At 44.2% G+C, this 23,930-nt stretch overlaps 1 protein-coding gene across 7 annotated transcripts in view; it reads left to right on the forward strand.

Moving 5' to 3' along the window:
- Positions 1-23,930, forward strand: part of ST6GAL1 (ST6 beta-galactoside alpha-2,6-sialyltransferase 1) — a 113,076-nt gene that overhangs the window by 20,493 nt on the left and 68,653 nt on the right. For 2 of the 7 annotated variants that reach the window (XM_054040531.1, XM_054040535.1), the window contains exon 3: positions 327-380. The exons of the other annotated variants lie outside the window; for them this stretch is intronic. The gene's annotated coding sequence lies outside the window, so the exon portion shown is untranslated. The remainder of the gene's footprint in view (positions 1-326; positions 381-23,930) is intronic. 7 annotated transcript variants of the gene reach the window in all.

Consider the following 23,930-nt stretch of genomic DNA (forward strand, 5'->3'; position numbering starts at 1 on the left):
AAAATTTTAATACGCAGTACTGTATTTTAATGTTTGCCTTTTGTAACTATTACAGTATATTACTATACATTGAATGGAATGCGGAGGTAATACCCAGAAGTCTGATTGGACAGCGTACAAGACATAAATTCTCTAGAAATGCACTGCACATTTCAGATTTGCTTTACATCTCTGAGTTTTGGAATATATTATCCAGAAGGAGTAAATGTTTAGTCCCTTACTGATTGGGTTTCTGTTCTGAACGTAGAGCTGTCCTGTTTTGTGCTTTCTGTTGTCCAGTACAGTGGATGAAGGTTTTATGGTTGTTCCTTTTTATGGTTTTACAGAAGTGATCAGTCTCGTGTTATCCAACTTGGGACCTTATCCTCTTTCAGGAGGAAGTAAGTGTAGTTCCATATAATTTTAATGAAAACAGATGTTGTTTTGTTCCTGACATGGATAGTTGATGGGTTAATGCTTGACGCTCTTTTTATACCCAGTGGTGTGAGTAGAAATCATTTCTTGACGGTACTGTACTCATGGAGGGCCACAAGGGGGGCACGTGACCTCCCCCACGTGAAACTCCATGTGACCCTGCCCTCAGCCCGGGGCCCCCACACTCTCTCCGTCCCCTCTGATACCCCCCTTTGTATATACAAACACCAACATGCTTAACTACTCACTTTGCCCCCACATATGTAATATTCAGTCTGTTCATATGGAATATGGGAGTTGGGTGAGGAGCCATTTCAGCATATGTATGACTTATTAAAAGACAAATTTTAAGTAGCACTGTATCCTAAACTGCTTTATGGTATTGTACTCAAACATTGCATTTCAATGGGAGATTCAACTTCCTTTATAGGAACAGACTCCTGAAACTCTTACCAGTCCACAAAAGTGGTCCATAGTCATGCAAATAGTCCCATGGTCTTCAGTGGAATTGATCAAATGATTAAGGGTTTATAGGATTAGGTTCCAAGTTTGTAAATTGTTCTGGATGAAACTGATAATGCCTGAGCTATCAGATCAGAAGGAGCTTCATTCGAATAAAGGTGGGCAGATGTGTGATAAGTCTTAGCTCCGTTGCTAAGATGAGGAACATATTTTCAGCAAAGTTCTTGGCAGGTTCCTGAGGCAGCTGGTTTAAGGCTGTCAGTGTCTGGCATTATAATCTTCATTTATAGTTCTCTCACCCACAAAGCATGGGGCATTTGTTTTCTTTGTTTTGATGCTCCAGTTCCAGTTAACAAAATGCATGTTAGACTAGTTTGGCTGCAAAGAAGAATTCTGTGTTTACACTGGGGACAACACCTGATTCCTGTCAGGCTGCAGAACCGGGCTGATATCAGAATCCAAACATCCTCTGGTCAGTGCAAGCAGAGGCATTCCTCTAATGATCTGGACTTGATGTGATGCAGTATGGATATCATGGATAATTCAGACCAATAGGGAGAAACAGAATCAAAAACACTGTTTAAACATCTTCCATCCCCCTCCCTCCCCTCTTGAGGACTCCTGACCAACATAACAGCACAATACATATGCTAACAAACTTAAAAACAAAGCCATTTAAAGAATGAATACTCTCCCTAGCCACGTTCTGCTCTTTTAAGGAGCAGAGCGCAGCCCCATCCCCCCCCCCTCCGTAGCGGGGAGCTAGCCCCAAGTCTTTCTGGTATCCCATACCTGCTAAAAATCTCTTGCCGGTACTGCGTATTGGCGGGTACCCCCTACTTGTTTATATGTGATCCTGCAATCAAAAAATGTGGACCTATTCCTGGTTCTTGCAAGGACTCTTATTGCAATCAATGGGACTGTGTGTGTGCGGGGTTTGCCGCAGGGATAGGATTGGCAGGATCAGGGGCCTATTTTGTATTTGTTAGCCTGCAACTTTTTTTTTCCCCAGTAGAGACTCAGGATGACATAGACATCAAGGGGTTCTGCAGGTCAGAGCTGAGGTGCATTACCAGAAGCTGAGCTGTCTGGAGAAACTTATATAATGCCTACACTGTGCCTGGCTCCTTATGATGTTAGTTTTCCCAGCAGGATATCTGGTTGGTGTTTGATGGGTCTTGCATACTTATATTGGATTCATTTTGGGGGGTACTGCTTTAAACCTTGAAATCCATGCCTGGTTTAATAGTGCAGGATTGTTCGAAATGTTCGGCAACCTTTGCATCTTTTTTTAATTTTAAAGAACCAATTCTTCATCCCTGATCATTAACCTTTAATATGTCTGAGGAAGTGTTAATGAAGAGCAGCCTGAATACCACAAACCACATATTATTATTGGTTGGCTCTCGTGCAAGACTTCCTAACTGAATGGCAAAACTGGTGGTCAAGGTACTGGACTGGGATTTGACTTGGGAGATCTGGTATTCTTTTCTGGCTGTGCCACAGACTTGCTATGTGACCTTGGCAAGTTGCTTAAAGAGACACTGTCAACTTGAACAGTCACTTTTGAGACTCTGATAATTAAAGTATTCATATAAAAATAACCTAATATTCTCCAGAATGACTTCTCACTAACTTATAGCTTATTGGCAGAATTTTCCCTTGAAATTTCTTTTTCAGTTGGCACAATGCAGTATTATCTCTCTTCTTGGCACCCTCACTACTGTGGGGAAAAATAAAGGTGTTTCACATTATGTTATATATATATATGTATTTCCCAAGTTGCTTGGATGGAGGAGGAGAGAAGGAAGCCAAATCTATTTTACTAGAGCCAAGCAAATTATTTACAGAGAATAATTTGAATGAACTTAACCTCCTCATTTTTGCCTGTGGAATGTGTGTAAGGCAGGGACAGTAGTGAGAGATGAGGGAATGGCAACTCAGAGGAGGAGAAAGAGCTGTGTTTGAAGAACATCATTTTACGAGTGATGCATGGGTGAGTGGGGGCTGACTACATAGACTGCTCAGAACAATATGTCACTGCAGATGAGCTGATTACTGTGAGAACCTTCACTTTGGAATTTCCTGACTCTTAGGGTTTAAATTCCTAAACTTCATGCTGTTGATGCTTGGTTTTTGTTTTGCTTTTTTGTCCCTTTCCCCTCCCCCCAGAGAATAAATAGCTTGGACTCTGGCAGGATCAGTAGTGCATCTATTGCTCAGGTAGCCTGAAAGATGTAGATTGATATTTTGCTTCCAGTAATGAAATGAAAAGTGTTTTACTTATGAACCTCAGCAATATGCTCCATACAGCCAAATATCAATTGAGTCAGTTTATATGAATTTATTCTTTATCATGGACTTCATTCACAGGAGCCAGGATCTCAAAAATCAGGGTGACTCTTAGTGGAAGGTCAGTCATTTTAGGATGCTTCTAATCTTTCCAACCCTAGACAGGATCAGAAAGGGAAATACTGTGACTTGCTGTCACTCTGGTCTTTCTGTCACTGAGAAAAAGCTTGTCCTAGTGAAACGTACAGGCCAGTTTTTAGTTCAGAGTCCTTGAGTATCTGGTGCTTTTGAGGGTCACATTTCTCTAATTTACATTGAGTCCAGTTGTTAGCACACTGGTCTGGGACTTGGGACACCTGGGTGCAATTCTTACCTCACCACAGACTTCCTGTGTGACTGTGCTTAGCCTCTCTGTACAATGGGGATAATAGCACTGACCTCCCTCACAGGGTGTTGTGAGAATAAATACATTAAAGATGGTGAGGTGCTCCGATAACGATGGTAATGGGGGTCCGACGTGCATCTTAGATAGATAATTAGAGAAAGTATCATATGCTTGATACTTAGAAATCATGAAATTTGTTCAGATAGAAAATAAATGGCAAGCTTCACTATTTCTTTTCCTTCACAGTATCTTGGATTTTATATTTTATGATGACAGTGAGTAACGATAACTTTTATCAAAGGCCCTGACTGGTCCTGCAAAGACTCATGTGTGTAATTAGTTTTACACCTGGGAATATCCCATTGTCTTTAATGGGACTTACCCATATGCATAAAGGTAAGCATGTGCATAATTCTTTGCAGGATGCCCTAAGCTGGTAGTTCTGGCCAAACTCTGTTGTCAGATATGAAATGGGCAGCTTCTGTTAAAATTAGTACAAGTCATGGATGTGATTCTGAGAGCAGAAGTTGGCATAAGGGTAAAAGTGCAACTGCATGCAGAACTTCTTTGATTACTCTTGGAGAACCTGCCTCCACAATCCCTTCAGTGAATTAAATTGACTGGATTTCAGTAACCACAGGCTTTTTAATCTAACCTTGTTTGTGCATCTTTCATTGCAATTGTCCTCAGCATCTGGTTGCATAACTAAGATAAAAGTCCTTCAGTTTGTGCATACAGGCGTATTGGGGCAGTTGTTTGACTGCCCTCAATTTAAGAATACCCCACTGACTACAAAGCATTGAAATAGTATGCATCACAATCTTGAAGCTATCTTCAAGAGTTGCTTAGATCATCCACCTTAGGGGCATCCTGCATTGGCTTGGTACTCTGGCTACATCTTCAACCCCTACAGCCTTTTTTCTTGGCCCAATGGCAGTATATCCCCTTGTTCAAAGAATATCCCTCCATTTGTACTGTCCTTCTTAGCTTTATGGGCCCACTTGCCCCACATGTCTCCCTATTGATCCCACACTCTCAGGCTCCTCTTAGCTCAAGTAGTGGTCCTTTCCCATCCAGAGGCTAAGCATCAAACTTGGAGAATACTGGGTTCTGTGCACTTCGGACCCCCATTCCTACATGTTTGTATTAATGTGATACAACAATATATAAACAGACTGAAGGGAGTTGTACTCCTCTCTTCCTCTCTGAACTTCGGAGTCTGAGCTGAAGCCTGTCTTGTATCCCTGCAGTGGTTGATCGTCAGGGGAAGTGCATGGCCATCATCAACAATCCCCAGAGAATGGAATCTCAACCCCTGTATTTTCCAGCAAATGTAGACTGGGATGGGGTCCCTAGCAGTAGCCCAATTCACCTCCTTTGCATCCGCACTAGGTTCTTGGAGCCCAAAGCACTAGACACAGACACCTTTGCATGGCTTGGAACTGGGCTACCTCCCCTTCCCTAATACCTAGAATGCTAAAAAGTCAGAGTTGATATTGCTAGATCCCTGACACCCAGTACTCTGATGGGCTTATTATTTGGAAGCGATGAGTCTAATCCTGGGTTTCCCCTTTTGAACTCTTCCATTTGGCTCTACTGGCCCAGGGACCAATTCTAGTCTCCTGCAACGTACTGTTTAGGTAAGCAACGTAAAGACTGACTGGGGCTGCTTCACAGGAGGTTTTTCTGATGTGAAATTCTTCCAACCTTTGTTCATCGGGGTACTGTAGTGCTGGGGTGGTTGTCCCTCCCCCTCTGTGTCAGAGAGAGGCCACACTGCCTCGCTTTGCCGTCGGGGCTTCTGCCTTATAGCAGGGGAATTAGCATAGGCATTAGCGTCCTGACTGGTCTAATGGGCTGGGCAGCCAACCGTCAAGGGCCCTGGGACTTTTCAAGCAGGGGCTGCATCCACCTTAGTCTATGACCTCCGGACCCTTGTGGCAGGGGTCCGGGCCAACACAGACATAAGTAGCTTCAAGCCCTTCAGCCCAGGGCAGAGCACCCCCAGTAGTCAATTGGCTCCGGCCTCTGGAGACAGAGGCAGCGCAAACCCTGTAGTCAGTTAGCCCCAGACTCTTGCTTCAGAGACTGGGCACACCCAATATTCAATGAGCTCTGTGCTCTTGTTGCAGAGCCGGCGCACACCCAGCAGTCAATTAGTCCTGGGCTCTTGTAGCAGAGCCAGAGAAAATCCAGGAGGTAATGAGCTCTGGTCTCTAGTGGCAGAGATAGAACGAACCCCAGGGGCAGGCGTCCTAGCTCCAGCGGACAACCGACAAGCACAGGCACTGGGCCGGATGAGGGGAGGCTTCCACCCCAGGGATGGAGTGGCAGGTGGGGTCTGGGCCCACCCTACTCCACCAGACCCTGACCCAGGGCCCTAACAGTGACAGAGTAGTCCGCCACTGGTCAGCGGGATCCCAACTGCAACACGCTGGCCGTGCTTCAGGTAAAGCTGCAGCCAGACTAAGGTCAGCTGCCCCTCTGGGTAGGTGGCTTGTGGCAGTCCCAGCAGGTCCGTGGCAGAAGCAGGCTCCCCAGCAGGCAGGGCGTCACTGGGTTCAACAGCAGGGAGCGAGCAGAGTCTGTCTGCCTCCTTCGGTGTCGCTGTTCCAACTGAGTGGGAGGCTCCGCCCTTTGTACTTCCTGTCCTGGTGACATCCTTCCGGCAGGAGGAGGGAGGCAGGCCTAGCTCCACCCACTTGGACATGGAGGGTGGTTCCTCCCCCTCTGTCTCAGAGGGAGTCCACACTGCCTCACTACAGGTACCAAGAGAAACATTTTCACCCATGCTGGTTCCCTTCACGATGGCTTTCACTTCCCCCTTGCATTGTCAATGTCATTAGTCATTTAGTCATTGCCCTCAGAGCTAATTTTAATCCGCTGTTTATGGGTCTGTTGCTGGCAGAGATATCAGATCATAGGTTTGTGTCAGGAGACTCTCCCACTTCTTACTGCAGTGATACCAATCTAGTTCAGTTGTTCCTCAGTGGAATCTCTTTTGATATTGCTGGGCTTGTGGGCCCTGCATATGCGCCACTGGAAGCGGAATTTTCTTGTCATTACCCCTGTGTGGTCAGTTTTTTCCTGAGGAGATGGCCTTTTGGCTGTCACCTGACTTATTCCTTCAGTGAACATCACGGGCCTGATTCTAATTTTCCTAACACAGTTGTAACTCCATTGATTCAATGTAGGCCAGCTTGAATTACACATCATGTAAAGTAATCGCTGCTACCTCCTTTGTTGTTTCAGCTCCACTAGTGGTAAAGTGGTAGTGACAGTGGGAAACTTTAGCAAACACAGCCTAGTATATTTACAGCTAAGGTGTGTATTTTATGGGCTTATGACCAAGATGATGGTAAGCAACCAGCTCCAGCTCCATAACCACTTGTCCAGGGCTCTTTACATGTCATGGGCAGCGAGGACTGAAGCCTCCACATCTCAAGTGTGCAGGCCCAGTCATCTCCCAGGACTTGCATATGGGACCATCAGCTGGATCTGTTTTGCCCCCTTTGGTTTTAAAGTCCTACAGGCTACATGCTAAGGTAAGACCTCCCTTTGTTACATCCTTTGTCAATTTTCAAATGTTTTTGTTCATATGATGGAAGAGGGATGTATGACCAGGGAAAATTACTCACCAGTAATTCCTTTTGTCATCTCTCTCTCATTCTTTCCTGACATCACACATTCTGTTCTCTTTCCATCTGCCTTCTTCTTTCCTGTATTTTCTCTATCCTCCTTTCTCCCTATCACTCTGCATGCTTTCTAACTGCCAGGAAGGCAGTAGGCTGGGGTCTTATATACAGTGCTTGACTGGCAGATATTCTGCCTGCTTGATGCTAGTAGGTGGAGCCATGATACTTGAATGTCTCTGTTCAGAGGATGGGGAGACAGAGGGTACAAAGCAAGGAATTAGCAGTAAGTAAGATTGTCTTGCTTGTCCCAGCAGATTGAACACTTATCTGTAGTACACTGTGGAGCATGCTGGTTGCATTGTCATCTAATTTGAAGCCTCTTTTCCACTTGAAGGGGAGTAGGGAACCCTTCAGTTTCTCCTAAGCTTGTTAGGTTTGTTAGTCTTATCTGCATACACTGCCATCCAGCACTGTTGCATATGCTGTTCTCCATAAGGGTAGAATGCTATAGGGCTTGCTGCTGTTTCACTAAAAACTAGTGCTCTTGAAGAATGCGTCCTTTTAGTCCTTTCATATTCATAGAATGGCATTTGGATTTCTAAGGTTTCTGCATCATATTCCGCTGAAATGGTTTAATTTCCACAAAATTACGTATCTTGTATGTTGATAGCATCTTTTGTGCAAGGATAAGCTACATGAGAGAGATTGCACTGGAATGAATTATAGCAGTCTGAAACATTTCTTGTTCTGTCCTAGCAGTTGTTGTAATGAAGGGGGGAGAGTTTCCTTGATGCTCTTGGCATTTGTACCTTTATTATTTGCTACAGTGCCCGGTGTCCACAGACCCTTTCCCTGCAGTCTTTTTTTGAAACAGTTAGAAATAATGAAGATGTACATCTGAACCGTGTGGAGGATTTCAAAAAAATACATAAAATGTGAACACAATCCATGGAGTTTGCTTGCTTAAAGACAGGCCCAGTCTACCCTACATTAGGGTTACCATACGTCCGTTTTTTCCCGGACATGTCCGGCTTTTCGGCAATCAAACCCCCGTCCGGGGGAATTGCCAAAAAGCCGAACATGTCCGGGAAAATGCCGGCCGGGCACTTCCCCTCCCGCGGCTGCTCTGCTCCTCCCCTGACTCTTCAGCTCTGTTTAAGAGCCGAGCTGCCTGAGCGCAATGGGCTTCAGGCAGCCCCCTGTGCCTCCGGACCCCAGCCGCCGGCCGGGCACTTCCCCTCCCGGGCTCCGGCGGCGCAGGGTCCGGAGGCATGGGGGCTGCCCGAAACCAGTAGCGCTGGGGCAGCTCGGCTCTTAAACAGAGCCGAAGAGTCAGGGGAGGAGCAGAGCCTCCGACCGCGGCGGCTCTGCTCCTCCCCTGACTCTTCGGCTCTGTTTAAGAGCCGAGCACTATGGGCTTTGGGCAGCCCACATGCCTCCGGACCCTGCGCCGCCGGAGCCCGGGAGGGGATGTGCCCGGCCGGGGGCGCAGGGTCCGGAGGCATAGGGGTTGCCCGAAGCCCAAGCGCTACCGGCTTCATGGTTTGCCGGGCAGCCTCCAGACCCTGCGCTCCCGTCTGGCGCTTCCCCTCCCGGGCTCCAGCTGTGTTTGGGAAGCGCCGGCCGGGGGCGCAGGGGTCTGGGGGCTGCCCGGCAAACCATGAAGCCAGTAGCGCTCGGGCAGCCCTTTTCGCGTGGGAGGGAGGAGGAGGCGGAGTTAGTGCGGGGTTGGGGCAGGGGAAGGGGCGGGGCTGGGGTGGGGTTGGGGGTGGGGAAATGGGCGGAGCCAGAGCCCGTGGAGGGTCCTCTTTTTATATTTGTTAAACATGGTAACCCTACCCTACATATACCACAATATTAGGAGATCTGATTATAACAAGGTTCCATTTTGTAGCACAGGTAGCACCTTAACAACGTTAACTGTATTAGTGTCTGGTTAAAACAGAGAATTTAAACGCCTGCGTGCACACACAAAAGGAAATGCAAAGGTTAATCTTCTCCTAGTAATGGTATCCTGTCCACATCCTGTGTTATTAGTTGAGCTGTTTAAATTTATACTTTAAGTATTCACAAATGCTTCCTATGATAAAAGAACATAAAGGTTGCAAAATCAAACACTCGAAAGTTAATAAATGCCAGAATTCAGATTGCCTGTGCAGCCTTAGTTTTGGTCCCCTTGTGCATACGCACTATAACATTCTTTAATTACATGATCACTTGCTATTTCTTTTCACAAAACCCCTCCCTCATTCAGGGCACATAATGGATGGTGCTCTCTTAAGGAGAAGCTCTTAAATAATTTTTTATCCTCACTGTTCAATGTGTGGCCGTAGGCCTTATTTACCGCTCTCTATTCAAACTTTGCTGTGAAGACAGTAACATTAATTTCTTCCGGGGCTTTCCTATAGCACTCATCATTATACTATCTGACAGCTTCACAAACACTGGTGAATTTATTTTCCCCAAACCCCTGTAAGTGTAGGGGGTGGGGTGGTATCCCTTTTTATGGATGGGAGCCAAGGCACAGAGAAATGAAGGTAAAAAATATCCACTAATTTTGGGTGCCCAGTTTGAGGTGCCTAGGACCTAATTTTTCAGGGTACTTTGCATTATATAGCAGTTTATTTGTTCAAAGCACGGCTTCCATTGTCTTCAGTTGCAGCTGTGAGTGCTCGGCACTTCTGCAGATCAGATCCCAGGGTCTGAAGTCGGGCATGTAGAAAATGAGGAACACAGTTAAAAATTTGGTTTAAGTAGCTTGCCTGGCATCACATAGGAATTCTACGGCGAGGCAGGGGTAGAATCCAGCTTTCCAAGGCAGCATTCAACTGCCTTAAACATGAGACCATCCTTCCCCTTTCTGCAATCCCTTGCCTCATTCATGACACATTTTCCAACTTCTGCAAAAAATGAAGCAGGGGTTCTACAGACAACTGTTGTCTTCACTACACAGCTTTGATTCATCCCCAGTGTGGGCCCATCCAAGTGTGCTGAATGTGGCAGGGGTCCTGTGGAAAAAATTTTATATGCCCACGTAATTATAGTTTGTATGATAAAGCATACAAAAGGGGGCCATTGTAAGGTTGCGCAGATAAACTTAATTCATTGTGCTAGGCATTGTACAAACAGAGAACTAAAAGTCGGTCCCTGCCCCACAGAGTTTACAATCTAAGTGACTAATGTTATTCTTCAGTTTGCAAATTTATAAATCTCAGAGTGTCAAAAAAATTGTGAAAAAAAAACAGTAGCACAGCTACCACTAAAAAAATTGTGCATTCGCTGCTGGTGTGAAGGATGGCTTGAAACTGTCTCCAGTTTTCTTAACAAGCAGGAGTTTATATCCAGAAGGCTCAGCTCAGAACAAGTTGTGCAAATAGGCACTCACTGCAGTTGGTTACAAATCAAGACCTGTGTGGAGGAAGTGGGGGAAGGGTCAGGAGACTCTTCCCACTAGCTGTTTATTGATCCAGGCCCCTCTCCTCTCTGCACAAGAGCCTGTGCTGGCTGCCTACTGCCCTGGGGCAGCAGGAATCTTTGCAGACCTGTGTGATGGTTCCCAGTGGCAGCTTCACCTTCCAAGCACTAGTGCTTGTGGCAGGGCTGCAGGGGCTTGGCTGCTTGTTTTCTCACCTCAGCGGCCTGATGAGGGGTGGAAGGCTCTTTGGGCTGATGGGCCCTATTCATGGCTGATTGCTCTGGAGCCTGGTGGTAGGGAGAAGGGCTATTATGCTGCCTTTCCTGCTGTCCCTTATGCTAGGAGACCCCACATCCCGAATGAGACTTTGAGGCAGGCCCAACCTCCCTTAGCTGTTGTTCCATGAGGACCCCACTGATACATATGGCTGTGTGTGTATGGAGTCTGGGACTCTGCCTCCTGGAGAATAGTCAAGGCTGGGTGGCTCTTTGGATACACTGCCATACTCTGATTCCAGTCAGACTTTGGGGGCACTGAGCTATGGTAGAGCTTTAGTCAGGGTCCATCTGCATTAAGTGGGAGGATCAGGGTTTGGCCCATACAGTGTTTCTTCTCTGGAAAGCCTATCCTAACTAAAGATTCATTCCTCACATCACCTCAGCTGAGTAATAAACACACCGTTGCTTAAACTATACTGCAAGTCAGATGGGATTCGCTGGTATATCTGAAGGCAGAATTTATCCCACATGTATCACTAGCGCCCCAAGTTATGGCAAAGTTTTGGCCAGAATGAAAAGACAAATTGTTCGCTGCTGGACCAGCAGATACAGAATTGCCACCCATAGAAAACAGGGTAACTTCTGCTGCTCTTAACAACACACAAGGATTTACCTGCTTTTTCAAGTTACATACTTTTAAACACAACATATATGGCGTGATCCAAAGGCCACTGAAGTCTCTGGGAGTCTTTCTGTTGGCTACAGTGGGCTTTGGATCAAGCCCAAAGTGAAGTATTTCTTGAAAAAAAGGCAGAGGCAGAGTACGTACCATAGAACCTACTCCTTTCCCCTTTGTGTTGATCAGTTTCCAGCTGTTGCTGCATTGAACCAATTCTTCATGGACATTAAGGTTGTTTTTCAGGGACTGATTCTTCAGTATGAAGGAATGCTACGGTGGTGCAGTATAACTATGTTTTGTTGTGCAGTGATGTATTTAATACTCTAGCTGAGGGCTTGTCTACCCATAAACCGCTCCAGCAGCATTGCTGTGGTGCTTCAGTGAAGACACTCCCTATGCCAACAGGAGAGGATCTCCTGTCCCTGTAGTTAATCCACCTCCCTGAGAGGTGGTAGCCAGGTCGACAGAAGAATTCTCCCATCACGGCTGTCTATACTAGGGGTTAGGTCGGTTTAACTGCATTGTTCAGTGGTATGGATTTTTCACACTCCTGAGTGACGTAATTATACCGATCTAATTTCATAGAGTAGACCAAGCCTGAGAGAACCTCAGGGAAAAACCTGTGGTTAGCAGTTTTTCAAATAGATATTCAGATATCATGGTGATGGGTGTATGTGTAGGTGTGTGGTCTATAACCCCACAGTAAAATTACACACACTCTCTCCTAGGGTTTCTGTTTGGTTGCACTAAATATATGAGAATAAAACTCGAGCCCATCTCGTCATTTCCCAGCATCTTACTCGATGCAGCCATCTTTTGTAGGTGACAGGGGTAACTTAACTGTATCTGTCCGGATGGTATCAGTAATAAATCAATGGGAACACAGTGCATCCATCTGATAAATGAATGATACAAACAAGTGTGTTCTTATCTAAAGCTACTATCGATTAGAGTTTAAGCAAATGCACACATAGGTAATAGGTTTAGGACATCACAGATACAGTTACCCACAGTCTAACATAAGAACGTCCAGACTGGGTCAGACCAAAGGTCCATCTAGCCCAATATCCTGTCTTCTGACAGTGGCCAATGCCAGGTGCCCCAGAAGGAATGAACAGAACAGGTAATCATCAAGTGATCCATCCCCTGTTGCCCATTCCCAGCTTCTTGCAAACAGAAGCTAGGGACACCATCCCTGTCCATCTTGGCTAATAGATCCATCAATGGCTATCTTCCATGAAGATGAACCATCTTCATGGAGGATAGGTCTCATGGTCTGAGATGGTTTTGAGTGATCACCAGCTGGGCTTCCAGGGGCCCTCTTTCCGTCCAGCTGATAGGGAGTTTAGGTGTCATCTCCTTGCCCGAGGAAAAGCTCCGAGGTATTTACTTTTACCATATCTTTTATAGCTAAGTCTATAACTCTATTTGGTTTTCAGCTGGCAGTGACTGAACATACAAAATGGATCAGTGCTGTACTGTCAAGTTCTGGGGTACACACAGGAATGTCAAATTCTGGGGTAACGCACAAGGTGGCGGTGGTTTTTCCTGTCAGAGCAGATATTTGTGCTACACTAGAGAAAACCGGTAACATCTTGATCATTTTCTTTTCTTCCGTTTACTCAGCCATGGGGGCAAGTGAATTTCCACCTGCTTCAAACAGGAGGGGATTGGAATGAAAATTGCAAGTATTACCTCCCCTATTAGTTCTCTTATCAATAATCCCCCCCCCCAATAAATTAACAACTGTGGCCTGCACATGTACTATGTTTAAAGTAAACCATCTGCCCTCCTAAGCCAACAGGCATTAGAACTTGATGCACCATTAACTAAATGGAAAAAATGGTGTCTGCCTACTGGTTGCCTATAATCTGCTAGGCCAGTGGTGATATCTTAAAATAAGCATTGGAACCACTTTAACATCCTCCTATGCCAGCCCAAACAAGTTTGTTATCTTCTTCTACAGGCCAGGGGGAAAGGGAAGAAAACAATGGCAGTAAAAGGACTTCTTGTTTGATAACATTCACCTGTTTCCTGCCTCCAGGAGATGCAAAGAGCTGCGCTAGCTGGTTAGGGACTTTCAAGCTGACTGGAATAGTTCTAGTTAGACTTTAGGAAGTCTTCATTGTTTTTTTTTTTTTTTTGCCTCCTGATTTCAGATTTTAACTTCATAGGTAGTGACTTGCCTTTCTAGCTGGGGTTTGCCGTTATTTCTGGTGTTGCTGGATGGTTGCCCTGGAGAGAGATCTCTCAGGATGGCACACGGCTGTGTTCAAGGCTTGAAAAATTTTCTGGGCAATTGCTAACCAGAGACTGATAAAAAAAGATGTGGAGGAGGGCACCATGATGTTCTAGGCAGAGTGAGTGTTGGACTTCCTCCAGCATGCTATCCCTGAATGGGCTTGAGCCCTCCAGGCAAGATTCTGAGCTGTACCTCTCTGGAGAAAAACCTGGGTGTGGGGGGAAAAGGTGGTTTCATACCACCCATTGTGCCTCCTGTATACTGGCCTCAGCTGGCAGCCTATGCATTTATGCTTGCTTCTCATCCATGGGTGTTTCTGCAGCTCAGAATAGCCAGAATGCAAAGCACTCTGACCATGTCCCTCCCACTCCACCAGTCCCCCTCCTGGGCCCACCCCGGTATACCTGTGCTCAAGAGGTGGCAGAGGGCTGTTATGCCACACCCATGCCATTTGTGGAACTTCCCAATAGTGAGGAAATTCTCAACTGGGGGGATCTGGTTGTCTTCTAGCCTTTTTGTTTCAGCAGCACTAGAGAACTGGGGCCATGACCTTTTCCATTAGACTGGCTAGTGAGTGTCTGTTAAATTTTAATCCGCTTTGTCTCCCTCTTGCGACAGGGATGAGAAAAAGAGTTAGCTCATTCCTCCAACCCCAGAGGATGTGTTGCTGGAGATGCCATCTAATAATCTCAGACTAAGGGCTTGTCTACACGGAGACTTAGTGCATGGCAAGCTGGGGTGTGAGTCTACAGTGCATAGTTGCCGCACACTTACTAGCCATGTGGACCTTGCTACCGTGCACTAAATGTTCTGTAATGCACTTTCAGCTACTGCTCTTTCAAAGAAAACACCACAGAACTATTATTAGGTGGCCTCAGGCTTCACATGGTCAGCTCGCGTGGGTAGATTTAACCCTGGCTTGCCACACACTAAGTCTCTGTGTAGACAAGCTTGAGGTACCATAGTTAATGGTATTAGCGCTGGAGTGCTAGCTAAATACATTCTGAGAAAGCTGGAAAAATTACTAGACTTTCAATGGGATACCATATTCTTCTTCACTTCCTGTCTTAAACCATTGCATAGTACTGAATAGTTGCGGCATTCCATCCCAGAGGAGATTGCATGTCTGAAGCAGATGAAATAATTTCTTTCAGGATGAGATGAGCTATGTAAGTAGAGGATAGTAAATCTCTAAGAAGGACGCACACGTTGTTTTGTTCTAGGGTAATGCATTGTGCAACTCATCCTTCACTCTTGGTAGCCCACGTATAAGCTTTCGCTTTCACAATCCTCTTTGAGAAGATATGTGGAATGTCAATGTTTCAACCAGAAGTGTGTCCTTTCTTCTTTCTGCCCTTCCCCTCCATTTATCTTTGTCCCTCTGTCTTTTTCTCCTATTTCATTCTATTTTCATTTTCTTTGTCTGTGTTCTCCCCCTTTCCTTCTCTCCTTCTCAAAGCAGAGTAAGGAGACCCACAGAATCAATTTACCCCTGGGACCAGCTGTAGAATAAAATGGACTGAGTTTGCAAGGATTCAGTCTGCAACTGGCTTCATCTGGAAAAGATTTCAGTGGTTCTTCCTCTCTGCTGGTGCTGCCAGTGGCCTTCAGGGCAGCAGAAGGATAGGCAGAGCCGTGAAATGCTGCTGTATTAGAACAACTCCACTGCTGAATGCTTTCTTTCCAGGGAAATGGCATGTTATTCTCTGGGACAGGTTGGCTAATGTCCCAGATGTGACATTGGTGCCTGATGAGGCCAAGGAAGAGATATATGCCTAAATAAGTTTGTTTTTTAAACAGGCTATAGTACAGGGGTTCTTAAACTGGGGGTTGGGACCCCTCAGGGGGTTGTGAGGTTATTACATGGGGGGTTATGAGCTGCCAGCCTCCACCCCAAGCCCCACTTCGCCTCCAGCATTTATAATGGTGTTAAATATATAAAAAAGGGTTTTTTAATCTATAAGGGGGGTTGCACTCAGAGGCTTGCTATGTGAAAGGGGTCACCAGTACAAAAGTTTGAGAACCACTGCTATAGTATGTCTTTTGAGAGTAAATCTGGAGCCTTTCCTTATGGAGATGTGTATAGGGGTAAATGGGGAAATCTGGAAGGGACTGGGGAGAAAATGGCCGATCTGGTGATAATTCCCTTTAACACAATTCAAATTAATAGATCATCATTTATTTTGAAAAGTCTCAGAAATCTGATCATAAGGGCAGAACTCAGCAGTCAAGTGAAACGATGCAACTCCACTTAAATCAAGTGAGTTTCCCCAGGCTTCTGCCAGTGGTGAATTTTCTTGGTGTCTCTACATGCTATAGAGAACCCTAGCCTCTCTTAGGGGTGGGCTCTGAACTCAAGGGAGTGCTGCAGAGATCCTTTCTGTCTCTTTGATGCACCCGTCTGGGACTTTGCAGCACTGTTTGAGACTAGCATAGGACAGCCTCAATGATGGACACATTGCTGTCTGCTGGGGAGAAGGAGCCACAGGGCTTGGTTCTCTGTTGCCACGTGCCTTGTGCATTCATTTGCACCAGTGCAGAGTGAGTGTAAAACACTATCATTCTGGTGTGGTGGCATTTTACACTGGCTTTGCATGGGTATAAATGACTGAACGGGGCAACAGAGAATCAGGCCCGGCCGTTCCCTGCCCCCTTAGGAAGTGGTGTGGCCCTCATTGCTGGTTTAGTGCTGTGAGGATCCTTCACAGGAGCTTCCTTGGCTTCCTCATTCATTTCCTGCGTGCATTTCAGGTTCCTAGCCTACACGTTGGTTTTCTTTCCTTGGGAATTTTCTCCCCCTTTCTCTTCAGACCAGTCTGAATCTGTTCCTGGGCAGTGCAGACGTCTCCTGACCGTGCTTGTCTATAATTCTTTGCCAGGGCTGCACCTCAGACTGCACAGAGTTTAAGTGGATTTAAACACATTGTAGCTTTTTGTTATAGCTCATGTTTCTCAGGGTTTATTTTTAGCAATTTTTGAGCTTTGTGTAGATGTCCAAAAATCAGGGTGTTTTGGGGTTTCTCTTTGTATATACCAGGGGTGGCCAAACTTACTGACCGTCTGAGCTAGGTATGACAATCTTCATAAGTTCAAGAACCGGGGCACACCTGCCAGGGACTGGGGCTTCAGCGCTGCTCCTACTGAAGCTCTGAGCCCCGGCAGGTGTGTCCTGCTGGGCAGAAGCTCCGAGACCCCCCTCCCGGCTGGGCACAAGCTCCGAGACCCCTCCTCCATGCTGCAAGGCAGAGGTCCCAAGCTTCCCCCCATTTGGTAGGTGGAGAATGGACATGGGGGGGACTCCGCGAGCCACACTTAAACGCTAAAAGAGCCGCATGTGGCTTGCCACCCCTGGAATATACTGTAATGAATAATGTATATAATATACATTACTCATTACAACAGTATATGCTATGCTATGTTATACTATACACTATACTTAGTTCGCTTTCCAGTCACATATGAAGGGAAGTTCAAGCAAGTGGTTGTGGGGGGAACCAGATGTGGAATGTCGTACCTGCTGTAAAATGTTGCTCAAACCTCTTCACCCATTTTCCAGCTTGTACCACCAGGCAAGTATCTGCCTCTTTGGTCTGGCTAATTAATTTATGTTGCATGCAGACTAAAAGGAATCTAATCTATATGCATGTGTTTCTTCACTCCTCCATTGTCCCCCATCCAGTTTAGATCACATAAAGGAGCACTTACTGGGAGGGGCATAAAGTCTTCTGTGAATAGAGCCACAAGCAGGAAATCTTCTTCATGTGCTCTTAATCCCTTGATGCTACTAGCTGGGATTTCCCAGCATGGCTTGTGAATGCATTAGAGCTCCAGCCCTGCCATCTCCGAGGAGTTAACAGCTTCAGCATTGCAGCACTGTAGCAGCATTCCAGTCTCAGGGCCATCCCTCTTGCATGAGCTCACTGGCTGTCTGAAGAATGGTTGTATTCTTCATTATTTCTTCTTAGTCTGAGTTCTTTGGAGGGGTGGGTTTCACCTGAGATCTTGGATTATTTTACCCAGGAGCATTGCGAAAAGCCTCCATAACATCTCTCCTTCTCTTCCCCCCTTTTTCTATTAACTTTTATTTTAAGTTGCTCTTTCCTACCTCCCACTCGGAGTACTCTAAGCTGACAGGACATAGATGTGGTAAGAGGAGTCTTCCGCTGTTTGCAAACCCTGCCATCTTGTCTGTAATGGTCAAACCAAAAAAGCATCCTTGAGTCCCCACTTGGCAGCAGAAAGTACAGCTGTTGGACATTTGATCAGTCTAAAAATAATCGGTTAGATATTGGTCAAATAATGTCTAAAATGGCCAAATGTTTTAAAGCACGAATTAACTGATTACTAATTTATTGTGACACCAGTAACAAAAAAGAGTAAGTATCAGAGGGGTACCTGTGTTAGTCTGTATCCACAAAAACAATGAGGAGTCCAGTGACACCTTAAAGACTAACAGTTTTATTTGGGCATAAGCTTTCGTGGGTAAAAAAATCACACTACTTCAGATGAATGGAGTGAAAATTACAGATACAGGCATAAATATATTTGCACATGAAGAGAACGGAGTTACCTTACAAATGGAGAACCAGTGTTGACAAGGCCAAAAGCTTATTTCCAAATAAAAAAGAGTAAGAATTTATGGTCTCCGGTAGGCTTAGCCTTAGGTAGGTAGTTATGCCTAATTACAAAAAACGAGTTATTTAACTGAGTTAATGCAACAAAGTTTTAAACAATGAAAGAATAATAATTATTTTTTGAGCAATGTTATGTTACCCTTTAAATGTGCCTGTTTTTCAGGCCTGACCAGTTACAAAATAAAAGAAAAATGAAATTAAACAGAAATAAAACAAAACTGTAAAATAAAAGATTTTTTTTAAATGCATGTATGCTAGGTAGTGAGCAGATCAACTCTTCAAGCGGCTTAATGGCTGTGTTGAGGGAGGAGGGAGGAGGTTTAATGACTGTGAACCCTCCTCTTTCTCCCCGATTCTCTTCTGAGTTAATTTCTGTATGTCTGTCTAGTCAGTTTAGATAAGCTGCTCAGGGCATGGACTGTGCCTTTTAACATTTTTTTTAATGTGTTTGTAAACGGCCATGTACATTGATAGCCAGGTACACAAATTAAGATATATATGCATACATATAATGTTCTAGAAAATTCTAGCCAATCAAGATGTTCAGCTTTCAATTAGTTTACCTTTTTCCTAACAGGTGGCATTAGCATGTAATAATGTGAGTGATCAAAGTTTTTAAGTAGGCTTGCTTACAAATGGCATCATGATGCAATCAAACAGATAGGCCACCGCCTACATCAGAGCATTCTTGCTGGAATATTTGACAGTATTTGACCATGGTCAGATAACACTGCTCTACATCCAAAATGCTTCTGAAATAAATGTAGTCGAACTGTACTAATTCTGGGTCACTGAGAACAAAAATGATGCTTAAAATTGTTATCAGCTCTAGAAATCATACAGTGTCGTGCCCTCTTATTTGTCAGTGTTTGATTTTGCAAAGGAACACATTTCTGTTAAGCCAAAGTGAGCAGAGATGCCTCATACTTGTGTGAACAGTGCAGATAACTTCTGCTATGTTTGTGATGAAGTGACTTTTGCATCACTGAAGCGCAGTATAACCACTATGGTTAAGAAAGCCTATCACCTTTATTTTGGCTGCAAAATTGGAGATCAGGACAAGAGGTGGGCCCCACACATATGCTGCAACACTTGTGCAACAAATATTTGCCAGTGGTTGAACAGGAAAAGGAAAAATGCCTTTTGCAGTGCCAATAATTTGGAGAGAGCCAACAGATCATATCAGCAATTGTTACTTCTGCATGGTGCCTCTAGTTGGGAAAGGTGTGTCAAAGAAGAAAAAGAGGACTGTGCATTATCCAAACATTCCATCAGCTATACGCCCAGTACCCCACGGAGAAGGACTGCCGGTTCCTGATGCACCAGAATCATTCTCACTTGAGTCAGACGAGGAAGAGGATGAAACTTCTGGTCCTGAACCATCAATGTCACAGGACCCACATTTTCTCCCATCCTCCTCTTCTGAACCACACCTCATAACACAAGGCAAACTGAATGACCTTGTCAGGGATTTGGAACTACCCAAGAGTAAGGCAGAGCTGTTGGGCTCCAGACTACAGCAGTGAAATCTCCTGGCAGGTGATGTTAGGGTTTCCATGTTCCGTGACCATCAAAAGGATCTTGTCCCATTCTTCTTCATGGAAGGTGATCTTGTAGCCTGCAACAACATCGATGGTGTGATGGCAGCCCTCAATGTCGTTCACAATCCAGATGAGTGGAGACTGTTCACTGATTCATCGAAGACGAGTCTTAAAGATGTTTTAGTGCATAATGGCAATGTTTTGCCATCAATTCCAGTTGGTCATGCAGTCCATATGAAGGAAACCTATGACAACATGAATCAACTTTTGAGGTGCATAAACTAGGACCAACATCAGTGGCAGCTTTGTGGCGATTTGAAGGTTGTTGCTCTCTTGCTTGGTCTGCAGACTGGATACACAAAGTACTGCTGTTTTCTCTGCGAATGGGATAGTCGTGCAAGAGATTCCCACTACATCAAGAAAGATTGGCCACTCCGACAGTCATTGGAGCCTGGGAGGAAAAGAGTTCAGCATCCACCACTTGTTGAATCAAGGAAGATTTTGTTACCACCCTTACACATCAAGCTGGGTCTGATGAAGAACTTTGTCAAGGCCATTGACAAAACACAAGCAGCTTTCAAATACCTCCGTGGAAAATTTCCAAGGTTAAGTGAAGCTAAGATAAAGGAGGGTGTCTTTGTTGGTCCTCAGATTCGTGAACTTCTTCGAGATGATGCATTTGACCATGCACCGCGTGGCAAGGAAAAGACGGCATAGAAAGCCTTCCAGTTAGTGGCAATAAATTTTCTCGGAAACAACAAGGCAGACAACTACAGGTTGTTGGTGGAAAACCTCCTCAAAGCATACAAAAGCCTTGGTTGCAACTTGTCACTAAAGATACATTTTTTGCACTCTCATCTAGATTTTTTTCCACCGAACTGCGGAGCAGTGAGCGACGAGCACGGCGAGCGATTTCACCAGGACATTGCAACAATGGAGAAACGCTATCAGGGCAAATGGAGCCCATCAATGCTTGCAGACTATTGCTGGACAGTGACAAGAGATGCTCCATTTAATGAATACAAGAGACAAGCCAAGAAGCGCCGAGTAGATACTGAATAGGACTAAACTATGTACAGAATAGTTTTTTGCCTTTTGTTTCATAATACATTTTATTTATATAATCCTTTTGCTGATTTTTAAAGTGTTACATAAACAGGACAGGTGAAATATTATCATGTAAAGCAACCATAAACACATGAAAAGACCTAGGTTTACAATTTATGATTAAAACTCTACTATCTACACAATATACATAGACATAAAATGTAAAAAATTAAATATCTTAGAAACAGTAGCCAATCAGTTGTTTTAATTGTCATATTTGAATTCAGCACATCAAAATACATAATAAATAGCACATTTTATCTCTGAAGCTGACGACTTCTCAAAAACTGTAGACCAGTGTAATAGGTGGTCAGTTGACATTATTGGACTGGCCAATTGATAGGCTTGCCCAGCCTACAGCTGTTAGATCTATGGATCAGACTCCATGTGGAATTTACATTGTAGAAATCTCAGTCTGGCATCACACCCCCAATGTATTTCCTTTTCTGTGTTGTTTTTTGTTTTCTAGTATTCTAACTTAGTGAAAAGAAGGAGAAAATGAGACAAAAATCTAAAATGTAGGCAGAAGAGCAGAGGAGGGAGATTGATATGATGTGGAATTCACTAATATCAATTTGTATAATCTTGGTTTACATGTTCTTCATTCTCATTGTCCATAACTTACAGTGGCAAATAGAGAGAATACCAGGTTTTCCTGTGCAAATTAAGTTTGGATGGACCTTGCTAATGCGGTAATACTCAGAGAGATGAGTTAAAGCCAACTTCTGTTACATAATGTTTTGAATAGAACTGGTAGAAAAAACTGATTTGTCAAAACCAAAACTTTTTGAGGAAGTGTATTGGTTTTGACAAAAGTTTTGGGAAGGTTTCTCAGGTTTAGGATAAGAGAGCACAAGAGCTCCATTTTGTAATCCTGTATTACATTCCAAAGGCCCAAAGTATGTATGTGTATATTTAAAAAGCAATTAAATGTTAAAGATCCAATTATTTTAAATCTCAGTTACTCTATATACAACATATACGGGAACATGGGTTCTGAAGTAGGGGTTGCGAGACCCATGAAATCCTTAAAAAAAAATATCAGCCACTGATGGCCTGGAATTGAATCTAATGGGCAGCTTTCTAAATCCACGCACATGACAATGCTGCTGAAAATAGTCTGAGAGCTGTTTGTGTAGCTGATTACAGGCTGTTCTTTCTTTCCTTTCTTCCTTCCAGAATACCCTTTGTAGGGTTGCATTTCTAATCTTATAAAATATGTCATGAGACTAAGCTTCCTCAGGTTGTTTAATTATTAAAAGGACATGCACAGTTCATTCAACATGTTGCATGCTTTGAGTTCCTTATTTTAGGCCCTGATCCTGCAAACACTTATGTAAATGAGTGAAGTTCCTTATGGGTGGTTCTGCTGAGGCTACTCTTGTGAGTAATGTGCGTAAAATTACAAAGGCCCCAGTCCTGCAATGAGCATCACATGGGGAGAACTCTGCACCTTCTTAGACCTTGCTGTAGGGTCCTGGCTTATGATTCCGATTTTACAAAAGGTTACTCAAGAGCTTAACTTTCTGCACTTCAATCAAGTAGTTCCAATGAAGTCAGTGGAACAGCTTGCAGTGTATAAAGCTAAGTACCTGCATAAAACTTCTCAGGTTCAGGGCCTTATTTAGCATGTTATACCATAATGCACCACAGGGAGACACATAATAGAATTTTAAAGGTGACCTGCAAAGTAAAAGCAAATAAAGAACATTTGGTTTTGTTCCCTTCTTGTTTCTTGCACAGAAAAGATCTGAAAGGTTCTTGTTGTGCTTTTACTTTAAAGAGGTTTTAATATTAAGGAATGTCAAGGTTTTCCCTGGTTTGCTGAGTTGTGTTCATAACAATTTTAACCAGGGTAGAGAAGATCTGAATATCTAATATAAAAAACAAGCAAAGAAAAACACGGTAAACACCTTTCTGACCACCTTTATACATCACTAGCTAGAAATGACACATACTTTCCTCCTCTTTTAGATCGCCTTTAGTATTGCAAGATTAATCACTCAGAGGTGTTCACTGGGGGCAGAAAAGGGAAAAGTGGTATGTTACACAGTCAATTTGGAACCAAGTAAGTTTAAAAATAACCAAGTGGAAAGTAGTGTCAGGTGCTGCATTAGCCCTAGAGTTTTGCTATTTTTGTGGTTTTACAACTACCGTTTAAAAAAAGATTTTCTCTCCCTTGTTACTGTGTGAAATTTCCATGCAAACAGGAGCGAGAAGTGAGTAAGGGTCTGATACAAAGCCCATTGAAGTGAGTGGAAAGACACCTAGTGATTTCAGTGGGCTTTGGGTCAGGCCCTAAATGACTTCACAAGGGCAAATTGAGACTGACTATATACAGAATGCCACCAAATGCTCAAAGTAAACAGACTGAAAATATAGAGAATAGGGAAGAACTCCTCAGGTGGTCTAACTTGGTGTAGTAGCTACATTGATTGAGGATCCTGGCCCATTTAGGGGCAGATTTTCATAAGTGCTCATCAACCATGATTGGGGCCAGACTTTCCAAAGAGCTGAGGCCCCAGTTCAGCAAAATAAGCATGTGCCTGACTTTAAGAACAGGAGTTGTCAGTCCCATTGCCCTGTTTGTGTGCATAAAGTTAGCTAGGTGCTTCAGTACTTTGCTCAGTGAGGGCCCTGGCTCCTGTTTGGGCACCAAAACAAAGTGGCCAGACTTTCAAATACTCCCAGTATTCATCCAGGAACTGCTGGGAGCTGAGCTCTTTTGAAAATCTGTCCCTCAGCCTCTGATTTACAGTTCAACTTGCTTTAACCTTGTCTAGCTACAAGTTCTAGAACAAAGTGTTTTTTTTTTTATGATTGTACCCCTTTAAGATAACAAGAGGAAATAAACATGTTTTCATGGTGTGCAAAGGTTGCTGGTAAATTCAGATAGTTCACTGTCA

The sequence above is a fragment of the Malaclemys terrapin genome, chromosome 9 (genome assembly GCF_027887155.1).
Source record: "Malaclemys terrapin pileata isolate rMalTer1 chromosome 9, rMalTer1.hap1, whole genome shotgun sequence".
In the NCBI taxonomy this organism is placed as follows: Eukaryota; Metazoa; Chordata; order Testudines; family Emydidae; genus Malaclemys; species Malaclemys terrapin.